The following is a 12,888-nucleotide window of genomic DNA, read 5'->3' on the forward strand; positions in this document are numbered from 1 at the left end:
GTCTCTGTTATAGAACATTATAAATAATGTACAAGTCAACTAATATTGCAATATAATCATCTGTACATAATCTGTATTGTCACACGATTTAACTATTGCTGAAAATAAATGATTTTCGCAATTCTTCTGCTGCTAAATCACTAATTTCTAATTGGAAAGATTTTTAATTGGAAGGATGTTAGACTGCTTTGTGTTCATGCGTGGTGGGCAAGGGTTATTTTGTACCTGCAAAGGTGCTAGCCTTTCCCTGTGAATTACTTAAACTTACCCTGATAAGCAGATAGCCACTGGATATTTTTCTCCTAATACGATATCATTATTATATTTGTCATTCCTTTTTGTGCAGCTGGGGAGTGCCGACTAGAAGAGCTGTGGGCATGTAGAGATACAAGTGAGGTACTTTCTGGGAGAAGAACTTGCTAGGTACGGTTAGAATAGATGCAGACAGGGAGAGTTGTAATTAAAAAAGGTGTGAGATGGAAGAGGCATAGGCATGGGAAGTAGTGTGAGGGAGAAATTTGGACACAGTAAAAAGTACAGGAAAAAAGAGTTGTGGCTAGCAAAGTGAGGTCTGGGAGAAGAGCAGACTAGAAAATGTTTGGGCAGGGAGAGTTACAGGCTGAAGAGGTACAGGGAAAGTTATTTAGGGAAAATTATGTGTTAGCAGAGGTGTGACTTTTATGAAAAGTGATAGATGCAGGCAGGATAAAATACAGTCTGGTATGGATAAGAAAATGTGCAGGGAAAGGTTACAGCTAAGGAGAGGTGGAAACTAAGATAGTGAGCATAGAGAGATACTACTGAGAAGAGAATAAAGCAGGCAAATGTGAGGACAGAAAAGGGGTAAGACACAGTACAGTGAAATGTGGACAGGGAAGTATATGGACATTAGCGGTACTGAAGTGGGCTCAGAGATGCAGACAGAGGTAGATGCAGATTGCGTGACTGGTGGGATTGGTACTGACATTAAGAATTAAGGGCAGGAAAAGATACTGAGAAATAGAGGTGAGGACAGGGAGAAGTGAAGGCAGGCACAGAAAAGTAGTACAGGAGGGAAACATGGGAAATGAGAGGTTAAGATCGAGAGGTGCAGATAGAGATGGTTATAGGATGGGTGCAGGCTGATAAAGGTGTGGAAGGTGAGCCATATATGCAGGGAAAAGTATAAGTAGAAAAGATGGGTGCAGGGAGAAGTACAGCCAAAGAGGAATGAGCAAAAAGATCTAAAATTGAAATGAGCAGGCCTTGGCTCATTTTTGCTTAAAGTTGAAATAATAATAATAATAATACTGGATTTTATAAAGCGCGAACAGCTACCTCGCGAGGAGGTGTCCCGGCGCTAGAAGAACCATAGAAGACCTGGGGCGGAGATGGAAGACCTAGCGTGGCTGTGAGAAGAGCCAGGTCTTTAGCATCTTCTTAAAGCAGTGTTCAGATGGAGCCTGCTGGATTGCTTGAGGTAGAGAGTTCCACAGAACAGTGGCGTTTGCTGAAAAGGTGCGTCCGCCAAGGCGGGCCTTTTTTGCTCGTGGGACAGCCAGTAAGACACGGTCATTTGACCGTAGTGCCCGGCTTTGGGAATATCTTGGAAGGCGTTTTTTTAGGTAAAGTGGGCAGGAGCCATGCAGGGATCTGAACGCAAGCGTCAGAGCTTTGAATTTTATCCGGTTGACCACAGGGAGCCAATGCAGGGTTCGAAGATGCGGAGAGACTGACTGCTTGAAAGGAATTCGCAGTAACAGCCTCGCAGCCGCATTTTGAACTACCTGCAGTTTATGTGTTAGGAATTTTGGGAGGCCCAGGTAGAGGCCATTAGCATAGTCAAGCCGTGAGGTGACTGTTGCATGGACTACCAGTTTCCTACAACTCTCTGGTAGAAGTTTAAGAAATTTTCGGAGGTTTCTTAGTTTACTCAAACAGCAGCCAACCACTTGTTGAATATGGGAAGTAAAAGACATTCTATTATCCCATCTCACTCCAAGGTTTTTTGCCGAGAGACTGGGCGAGGGGGGGGGGCCCCATCTCCGTCGGCCACCATAACTCTGGGGCGGGGGTGGGACCTTTACCGAAAAAGATAACTTCGGTTTTATTGGCATTTAGTTTTAACTTGTTGATATTCATCCAGTGAGCAATGTCCTGGAGACAGCCTTTAAAGTTTGCGAAGGATCCCTGTGTCATCTCAGAGTAAGGAAATACCAACTGGGTGTCGTCGGCGTAGGAAATTGCCTTAACACCCCAGTTGGCAATTAGCGTAAAAAGGGGGGCCAGATAAACATTAAACAAGAGAGGGCTCAGGGCCGAACCCTGCGGGACTCCACAGTTGAGGGTTTTGGGTGTGGAAGAAAACGTCCCAAGTGCCACCTTCTGCGTTCTCTGAGATAGGTAAGAGTTTATCCACTTCAGCGCGTTGTCTTGAATGCCTATCTCTGCCAGTCGACTAAGTAGTCTAGCGTGGTCCACCGTATCGAAGGCGGCCGACAGATCCAGGAGTACCAGCATAGCTGAACGTCCCGCATCCATCGACCACCTCACTGACTCGGCTACCTCTAGGAGCGCTGTTTCTGTGCTGAAGCCGGGTCGAAAGCCAGATTGAGTTTCATGGAGAATGTTATTAGTCTCCACGAATTTACTCAATTGGCGTTGTATCACTTTTTCCAGCATTTTACCCGGGGCGGCTAGCAGGGATATTGGGCGGAGATTCGTGAGGTCATCTGGGTCCCCGTTAGGTTTTTTCTTTAGGGGAAGAAGAGTGGCATGCTTCCAAACGTCGGGGTAGATTCCTGACGTAATGGAAGAATTCCAGATACTCTGAAGTGTGGGCGCTACAGAGTCCGCTAAGGTGCTCCACAGTTTAGCAGGGCAGGGATCATCAGGGGAGCCGGATTTACAGCGGCTGAGTTCTTGCCTCACCTCGTTCAGGGAGATCTGCGCGAACTGGGTGAGGGTTCCTCCTGACTCGCCATTATTCGCTGTATCCTGTTTCACCGTACTTATTACTGGGCCAAAGGAGTCATATACTTTTTTAATTTTAAGATCGAAGTATTCTGAAATTTGCTCACAGAGTAATGGTGTGGGAACAACCTCTCTTTCAATGCATTGAGGTTTGAAGAAGGACTGCACTACTTTGAACACTTGTTTGCTGGACTGTTCTGCCTGTCTGATTGAGTCCGCATAGAAGCGCTTTTTATTTTTCCTAATGGCTTTGCGGAATTTTTTTAATGCTTCCTTATATCTTGTTTTTTCTTCTAAGCCATAGTTTACTCTCCAGAGTCTTTCCAGTTGTTTACAGGCCGCTTTCTCCTCTCTAAAAATGCTCTGCATATGTACAAAATGATGTTGCAAAGAATGCAAACCGCTGGAGAGTTTGCTAATACTGTTAGCTTTCATACAAAAAATGTGTGCGATCTCCCTGAAACCTTTGAAGATTTTTTAAACATATTTCAGCAAGCCGCATCGTGCAAATATTTGTTATAAAAACATGCTGAGTATCTGGCTTTTTTTATTTTATTTTAAATCATTGCCAAAAGGATTTGTATTTTTTGCATTTTCCCCCAATCCTGCGGATGCACTACGTACCCTTATCAGAGCTCATCAATGATGCCGCTCCCCCTTTTTCCAGCACTCAGGAGAGAGAAACGATGCAACATCAAGAGATAGACGTGCCGCACGTATAATCTGACTGTTTAAAAGGAATACCTACTGTTTAAAAAGGAATACACACTCGCCCTGATGACACAACTGTAAACCAAGAGCTCAATTGTAACCCAGACAAGCAGATACCCATAGCACACAAATGTGCTGCTGATCGATGCAATGCTATGGCAATCAAACAAAATTTATCTTTACTAAACGATGCGCTTAGCGTGAATTGCAAAAAAGCTTTCTCAATGGAGCTTCACCAGTACGTACACCACCATTATGTAAAATCAGTGGGCACATTATTCGGCCCACAGCAGACACAACCATTCAAACATGTAGCTTTCGGAGTACAATTCGACAAATTCAATTGGAACTACTAGCATCACCAACAAATATCTATATACACAATAGCCAAAGAAGACTGTTATTATTATCTTGTCTTAATGCTTTTTTCCCCCAGTTGTAGATAGAATAACCTCTGCAAAACGTAAGTGTTCTTAACACATTCAGTTAAGAAGGGTAAGTGAACCACTTCTCTCTGCACGTAACCAAATTACAACGTGCGCCTCCTGGTCCTGAAGAAAGCCCACAGACCCGAAAGGGTGTAGAAGGGCTGAAACATGTTGACCGCTTCATCACAGGTGCGCTAGAACAGTTACTCTTCTAACACCGCGCCGTCACGTAATTTTAACTTTTGCCCCATCTACAACAAATAAATACTAGGTCTTCAGAAGTAGGCAATTTTAGCAGCACTGCACCTCACAATTCACTTTCCCTAATCACTTCTGCCAATACCAGTTGGTCATCCTCCGGGTGGAGGAAAGCATAAATAAAACCCAATGATGGTGCTTTACACACAAACAACCTTGCGGAGAACCAAGATATACCGCACCAACGGTTAATTTGTGAATTAGGTTTTTTTTTAGACTAACAGGAACACTGACCCTGCTGTAACATTCTCCATTGATTACACTGTACATGACCGGGAGCTGAATTGACTACAACTCCCTCTCTCTCCCTCTTTGATTATGAGAGCATTTGTTTACTACATCATTTTGCAACATTCTTGCCCCTGGCCCTCTCCTAATGGCTGCAGTTCACAGGGTTGGTTCAGGACACCAGTCGTCTCTGCGCCTTTCCCCCACTGCAAAGGATCAGATAAATTCAGCAAATGGTTCCATCTTTCTAGAAAGGCACACGAATTCCAGTCCTGAGAGTTTTAAGATGCCATGATTTGCTATCTTCCTGCATTCTCCTAGTCATGCATGCACGTTGATACATGAGGTCCCTACAGTTGTGCCTCCTCAGGCAGTGACTACATTACGGCGGAGACCTTTCAAACTTCATCGTGATACCCCCTCAGTGCAGCAGCGAAACTGGTGGGGGAATGAGGCGAACCTGATCTGCGGGATAGCCTCCCCTCCCCCTATGGCTGTGACTATGGTAGTAACCGACTACTACACCCATGGATGGGGAGCCTATCTGGAAGATGAATATTGTGACTCCTTACAGTTGCAGGAAGTGGGGAGGAACCTACAGTGCCAGCATCTCAGCTCGTGATAAGGTGTGTGTATATACCATTTAATATAACCTAGAACTGGAATAAACAATTTTTTCTACATCTCGCTGGAGGGTATACTTCTGCAGTGAAGCTTATTTATGTATTATCCATTCACTTAAATTGAGCCGAGGGCTGGCCAACAGACATTCTGTATACAATAAACCAGCTGAAGTTAGTCAGCAGTGGTTCGCTGTTCACAACCTTTTCCAGACTGTCCTTTGCACCCTTATAAAGCTGGAAACACTCTCTTGCACCTAAGAGAACCTACTAATGTGGTAAAAAACACTGCTGAAGGCAGTATTGCAGGGATTCTGCTCTGGAACAGAACTATGCTTGGAACCATAGAACAACAGTATGTGTTGAAATACTTTATTTCGGCCAAAGGCCATAAAAAGTTTCACAGCAAAAAAACATATTCGATTGCCTATGCGCGACTATACTGTATATATGTATTAAGAACATCAGTAGGTAGGGACTGAGTCACCATACCACCTCAGTATATACACGTCTGAGTCCAACTAGCTATAGTGCCTCACTTGCCCTCCTAACCTTACCAGAGAAACAAGAGAATTGGCACCCCAGAACACAACACTCTCGACCCTCTCGTGGGTCGCGGTAACAGGACACACCCTTTCGCTCTTTCACTTGTACTTGCCCACAATAAGATAATCATGAGACACAAATGAAGTTTTTAGAATATTTAAACTATCATGTTTTGGAATGCAGTATACATGCCACAATCTGACAACAAATGCATAGTAAAAATACTGTTAGCATGGTTAATAATCCATATACCATGAAAAGCCCTGTCATTTTATAGGACTGAGTGACTTAACCCGCCTCCTCTGCTACTAAAACTAAATGATTATATATGAATGATCTCTGGGATTACCTTAGCATACACAGATGGAGACTATACATTCCCAGCAGACGCAGTGCTCCTGTCTCAGAACGCTTGTTTCATGTGTGCCCATGTGCTCATCTATATGACAGGACATGTGTGCGCATAAACAGTAACTGCATTCTTGTGTTATGTTTAGTGCTAGTGTCTTGCCAGAAAGAATAACAAGGGACATTTGTTGTTTGACCTTGTCTGTAGTATTCAGACAAAATCGCAGGAAAAGAACAGAACATGAACACAAATGCAGGTTCCATGTGAAAGTTCAATGTGGCACAAAAGCAAACGTGTTTATATAGTAACATGTGCAAAGGAAAATGAGGTCTACAACGTGCACAGTTACATTAACATTGGAAATCTACAATAGGCTATACAGGAAACACAAAGCAGTAACCACTTATGGTGATCAAAACAAGCCTGCTGGGGACAAGAACAACCATTATGGGACAACATGGGTCTTATTGAGAGTGGGAAGCAACCTGTTCAATAGAGAGAAAGCCTGCTGGAGGTGACAGTGCGCTTATTAGTGATGAGACAATGTCCACTGGTGCTACTAAAGGTGTACTTCTCTGTTCTGGGCAAGGCTAAAGTTGTTTCTTGGGCATTAACAGATAATTCTTCTCTACTTTTCATTCTTACGGAATCGATGTGGACAAGCTCTTTCGTAACTGTGTCCTGTCTGGAGTACTTTAAGCAGAGGCTGCTTGGAGAGACGTTTGGTGTTTATCCTACTTTTAATATTACAGACCAGTCCTTTTGAACTGTTTAGGAAATGCTGATTACTTCCCTGTGTGTCCATTTTATATAGTGTTTTGTGGTTAGAAGCATCTTATGCTGAATTCACAGCAAGCCCTTTAATTTTTAGAATTCCTCTTCGGAGGTCAACAGCTCAAGCATCATCAATGTAATAGCAGTACCTGTTTATAATACCCTTTTAATTTTAGTGTTCCAGTTTCTATTCATGCATTTGTAGTCTGCATGTCTATCCTCTTTGACATAGAAGAGATAGAATGGTGCTGCAATTTGCATGGGACTCCCAGCAACATGGAATCCTAACATGTTGTTTCCATTGAAAAAGGTGCCCCATGTTGAAACCACTATCTTCAACTCTGCAGATTCGCTTAACTGGGTCTTACCAGTCTCCTGGTAAAATTGGGGTGTTAATACCGGAGTCAGTTCTGCCACCTGATTACTGGGAGACTACTAGCTTTGTGTATAGAATGGGGAATATTAAGCAGCGCTCAGTATTACCAAGCAGTTTGTCAGACCTTTTTCAATTCGAATTCTGATTTGGGACAACTGACACATGGTTTAACACATCTCCCTCCAGCTCCATCAGGGCATTGAATGTGTGCCTTATTCTTCAGGATGCTTACTTTCTCATCATACAGAAGCATTGCAAGTTTCTGAGATTTCTGTTGGGCTGTGTTTGCTGCCAATAGAGTCCATCCTTTTGTTCTCAAGTCTGCTCCATGAACATTTTCAAAGTGCATGGCCGTAGTCCCTGCACATCTCTGGAAGATGATGAATTTCATGTGCCCCCACCTCCCTTTGGTTGACTGGCTTATAAAACCAGCCACTTCTCATGGGGCTTGGTACCGTTAAAGTAGCAGTTTCTGTTCCTCACCACGTTGGTCTGAGTGAATCAATCCAAGTTTAGTGCAGCTCATTCCAATCTGTTCTTTACCTGGGAGCGGGTATAGACCTGCATGCAGCAAAGGTGTATCCTGCAGAAAAGGTACTGTCCTCTGTCCATCTGAAGTGTCATAAACATCTAAAGACAAAACATCTGATAGCCTTTCAAATCTCATCACTACTGGATTCACTGGCATTCTGCATATTTCTGGTACTGGAAGCCAGACTACAGAGGAGACCAATTAATCAATGCCTCACTCAATGATGCCAGCTTTCAGGCAGTTGGGAAGACAGATTAACTCTCTCTCAGGCTACATTCAAGTCTCTTCCCTGGTGTTGCTGAACAACCAATCTTGTAAAAGGTCTTTCAATCCATCAAGACATTCTACCCCAAAATATTGTGGCAAAGGTTTCCCTGCTAGGTTGAGGAGCACACATGAATCATCTGGAGGTGCAGGGAAGATAGCAGGAGAAAGCCAATACATATCACATCTACCTTTTGGAATTAAGGGTAGTCCATCTTGCCCTTAAATCTTTTCTACCAAGCTTTTAAAAGGACCTCTGCTTGTACAGATAACATTATACTGATGTGTTACATCAACATACAGGGAAGAACCTGGAAACAGAGCTTCGTCCTTAGAAACATGAACCTTCTGGAAAGGGCTGATTCTCAGAACTTGCAAATTGGAGTACTCCATCTTCCTTAGGTTCATAATGCTGAAGAGATTTCCCTCAGCCGTGCCATTTAGGAAATCATGAATGGGTTATATACAACACAGTGCTGCATGATGCATTTTGCAAACTGTTTTCTGCAAACAAATCTTTTCACAAATGCAGAAAGTTTCAAGTTACTCATCTAGGTAATACCAGTCAAGCACTATGGTGAGAGCACTTTTGTTAAGCTGGTTGTAAGTTGGTCGAATTATTTCATCCAATCTCACTGATTGTGTCAATCATCCTTAAACAAATGAAAAACGAAGCAAGAATAATCAACGTTTCTCAAGAGTGGCCATTCCAGTACTGGTTAATCCCCCTACTGCTTCTATCAAAATGTCCATGCAAGAAGCTGCTAAGCAAACCTGATCTCATATTTGGATTTGGGGGCCAGATCCAACATCCAAATTTTCCATTGTTAAACTTCGCAGCTTGGATTTTGAACTCTTATTATCTGGACACTTGAATTAGGGTTCAGTGTAGCTCAATCATGTGAAACTACCTAACAATTCCGCATAATTACGTGAGAAGATAAGTTCTGCATTTTGCACCATTTCTTAACGCAAAAATTTCCGCTTGCATTTAAAATGGGCATGAAAATGCATTTTGTGTTAAGAAATAGTGATAATGCCACAGAACACTAACAGCAAGCGTAAGCAGCCGCCCCGCTTACTAAATGTACTCTGGGTCGAATTTTCCGCCAACTTACTCCCAGCATTTAACGCTATTTTCTGATCGCAAAATGCCTTCCTTGCATCCGAAATGGGCATAAGAAAGTATTTTGTGCTAAGAAATAGGCAAAAGGGTTAAAGAATGCTAACCCTTCTCCTCCCTTCATAAATGTATACACACAACTAAAGGGTTCCACAATGATCTCAAAATATTGTTGTTACTCCACACAGAGATCACTCTGGGAAAAGCAGGGCCCTTACCCACATCAAGATGTGGCATGCTTCATCATCGGGCTTCCTGCAACCTGGACCTAAATGAGTCCGAGGTGTAGGAGCGAAGGTTTTCTTAGGAATAGTTTTTTAAGATAGGAGTATATACTCCATATCAACCAGAGATATAAAGAAAGAAAGACTTTACAGCAGCCTAGAACTATCCTAGTTTATTAATTTTAGCAGTGGATGCCTTGACAGAATTAAAAATATATAAACACAGGTATGAAGTAGGGGACTTTAGTATCCCTGTCATCCCCTATAGGGCCAAAATGTTTTTGCTGAACTAGATAACCCTGATAAGGTCAGCAATGACCTTCAGCAAGAAATTTCGTCTTTAAAAAGAAAGAAAACAGTTGTCTGTCTTTTACTTTCCATAAGCAGTAGCCCATCAAACATTACAACATTGCGGTGTACCCACCATAAATGAACTGTGCCGTTGAGAGGGTCAACCGGCTGCTCTAGGAGGGTATCCAGACTGAACTATCTTATGGTGGTAATATGAGGAGTTTGTTCAAAGAACAGTCTGGGCATATCACCGTGCCCCTCATGATGTAACCTGGATTTCTCCATTTTGTGTGGTAGGCCATCCCTGCGTTCTACATGGTTTAGGGACAAATCTGACTATCTGGTTCAGGACTATGCGGATCTAGAAACAGTCAGATCAAGTGTGAACGTTGCTCAGGAGAGACTAAAAATTTATCATTCCCATCACAGTTTTGCAAAATACCTTGATTAATGAATAGATCAATCCCCTGTGATTGGCTCATAACAAAGGGATGGCGGTCTGCAAGGAAGAATAGACCACCATCCCTGTGTTTGCAAATGGTACAGTTTGTGTTTTTTGAGCAGCCCATGTTCCTTAACGGAACTGGTCCTGCTTTTTTATTAAATATTTTAGAAATCCTGTCTGAGAAAATGTCAGTGGGAGTAAGCAGTGATTCCCCTGGGCCACTGCTTGGTTACTCTTCCCTTGGCTGCCGACACAGTTCACAAAGGAGAACGTGTCCCAAGGGGGACACCTTCCCCTTTGCAAAGCAGTTACTGCCTCCTTTAGGGTGCTGATAACTGATTAATTGTTTGAGATCGCGGTTGTGGTCTCAAAACATTGATGCATACTGTTGTAACTCAACTCCTTAAACGCCCCCTCTTGATTGCGATTTGGAATGGATTGCAAAATCATTTTGCGAGTCCTAAAGGATTTTCGGACTGGAAAAAACATTTTTGCGATCACAAACCCTTTGGTTTTGTGGATCGCAGGGTTTTTGACTGCAAAATGGCTTTGTACATCTGGCCTAAAGTGAAATATGGCCGATATAACCTTTTACAGCCTGTCAAATACATTGTGTAAAAATAGACTTTCAAAAAGAAAAATCAGTTGTAGGAAGCTGGCTCTGTATATACTATACCAAAAAGGGGTATAGTGTGCACAGTCCAGTAAATCCACAACGGTATGGCAGAGGTTAAAAAATTAGATATTACCTTACTCTCAATTTAGTAGTAGCTGGGATATTCAGTTAGGCACATCAGAGGGTAGTGTGAATGCATTTGGTGTACTTACTCCTGCAAGGCAGGAACACACACTCAATGACTCACTCCAGGCCAATGTTCGGAGAAAAATATTACTTTAGTTACTTTTATTTCTAGAGACCAAGTTGAACTTAGTTACAGGTAAGTAGACTTTTGTGCAATACTTTTAATTACTGGCAGTAGGTTTTGTTTGGTATCAAACAATACTTTGCACATGCATGTAAGGCTTTTTAATACAGAAAGACACTTTGTATCAAGGATCACACTTAATACAATACAATGAGAGACCAATGCAATCCTATGGGAAAAAGAAAGTTGAGAAACTTACAGGTAAGTAAGCGGTTCTCAAGTTAAGTTTCCGGGGGTTTGGGTCAACACTGGGCCTGGATCTGACCAAAGTAGGTACTGCACCACCAGCGGTGCTGGGACGGCCTAGTGCAGAGCTCAGTGGGCCAAATGTTATCCTATGGAGGCTAGGGGCATATCAAAGAGGCACCGGTTACAGGTAGGTACCTGTGGTTTAGGTACTCAGGCCCTGGGGTTTAAGATCAGCACTGAAGGGGCCACCAAAGAGCACTGGACTTCACCACCAGCGGCGGCCTGGTGCAGAGTGCAAAGAAGGCGTCAGGGGGCCACGTTCAAATCAAAGGAGATCCTCAGTTGGGGAAAAATGCTGCAGGCTCGGTTTCCAGAGGGAATCCCTTGACTGTATAAGTAAGTTCGATGGTGGGGGGATGCTGGGACACCGTTGGTTGGGCACACTTTCGACTTAGGGGTTTTCTCACCAGGTCTGGTCGGGGGGACACTTCAAATTGAGGCTGCAGGTGTCTGTCAAGAGGGAGGTCAGGAGAGATCGGCAAACGCTGGATCCCAGGTCAGGATCACCAGGGAAACTTCACTGGGTCGGTCGGCCACCTGGACGTGGGCCGTGGGCGTCTGGTGCAGAGTGTTGTAAGTATTGCATATCTGCCTAGATCCGGAGCCCTTGGGTTGGGTTTCTTGGCTGGACAAATCAGGTGTCCACAGGAAGACCAGATTAGAACACAGCGCAGGTCCCCGGGTTCTTGCAGGTTGCTGGCTGCAGGCCACTCCGGGTTCTTGGAGTAGGGTCGCAAGTCAGTTGTCGTCTTATTCTCCACTGCTGCACAGCTCCTGAATTTAAGGGAGTCACTGAGGTTGTGGGTCAGCAGCCAATGGCTATTGTCCCCTAGGGTGACTACACCCTTTGGGTGCGCCCTCCCTTTGCGGAGAGGGGCATATCCCTGTTCTATTTGGCCTAATTCTCCAATTCAAGACGGAGTCTTTCTAAGTGGGGGGGGGGTAGGGGGTTCACCTTAGCTCCTGCAGACCCTAGTGCCAGGCTAAGGTGGCCACTCTTACTCTGTTTACTAATTTTCTTGTCTGTCCTGCCACCAAAAGTGAGGCTTGGACAAGGGGTCGGTCATCTCCACCAGTTGGAGCTGCCCAAATCAGCACATCACAAGGTGAGAGCCTTTAAGGTTCACTGCCAAGTGTTGCTGTTCCTGCCCGGGGGAGATGTGAAGCTCCTCCCCCCAGAGCTTGCTTTGTTTCTGACCTCCGAAGCACAAAGGCTCTAACCCCATGAGGTCAGAAACCAGTCTGGTGGTCGCTGGCTAGTGGGGACCAGTCAGCCAAAACACTATAAGTTGGTTGTTTTTCATGGGGCATTTCTAAGATGCCCTCTGAGTGCATTTTATAATAAATCCAACACTGCAGGTTTATTATGCTGAGCAGTTAAGTACCAAACTTCCCAGTTTTCAGTAAAGCCTCATGGTGCTTTGGAGTTCATAATGACAAACCCCCAGCCCATGTACTCAAAATGGCTTCATTGCAATTAGTGTCAGTGAATGGCACACTGTCGGGGCATATTGCTTATGCAGCTATGCACTCACCTGTGGTAAGATGTAAGGCCTGCACAGGCAGTGTTGGTGGGCATGACGCACAGGGAT

The 12,888-nt window shown here is 43.9% G+C and overlaps 1 protein-coding gene across 4 annotated transcripts in view; it reads left to right on the top strand.

Annotated features, from left to right (window-relative positions):
• Positions 1-12,888, top strand: part of ACO1 (aconitase 1) — a 364,042-nt gene that overhangs the window by 307,170 nt on the left and 43,984 nt on the right. The gene's annotated exons all lie outside the window — the stretch shown is intronic.

Source organism: Triturus cristatus, chromosome 2_1 (genome assembly GCF_964204655.1).
Source record: "Triturus cristatus chromosome 2_1, aTriCri1.1, whole genome shotgun sequence".
NCBI lineage: Eukaryota > Metazoa > Chordata > Amphibia > Caudata > Salamandridae > Triturus > Triturus cristatus.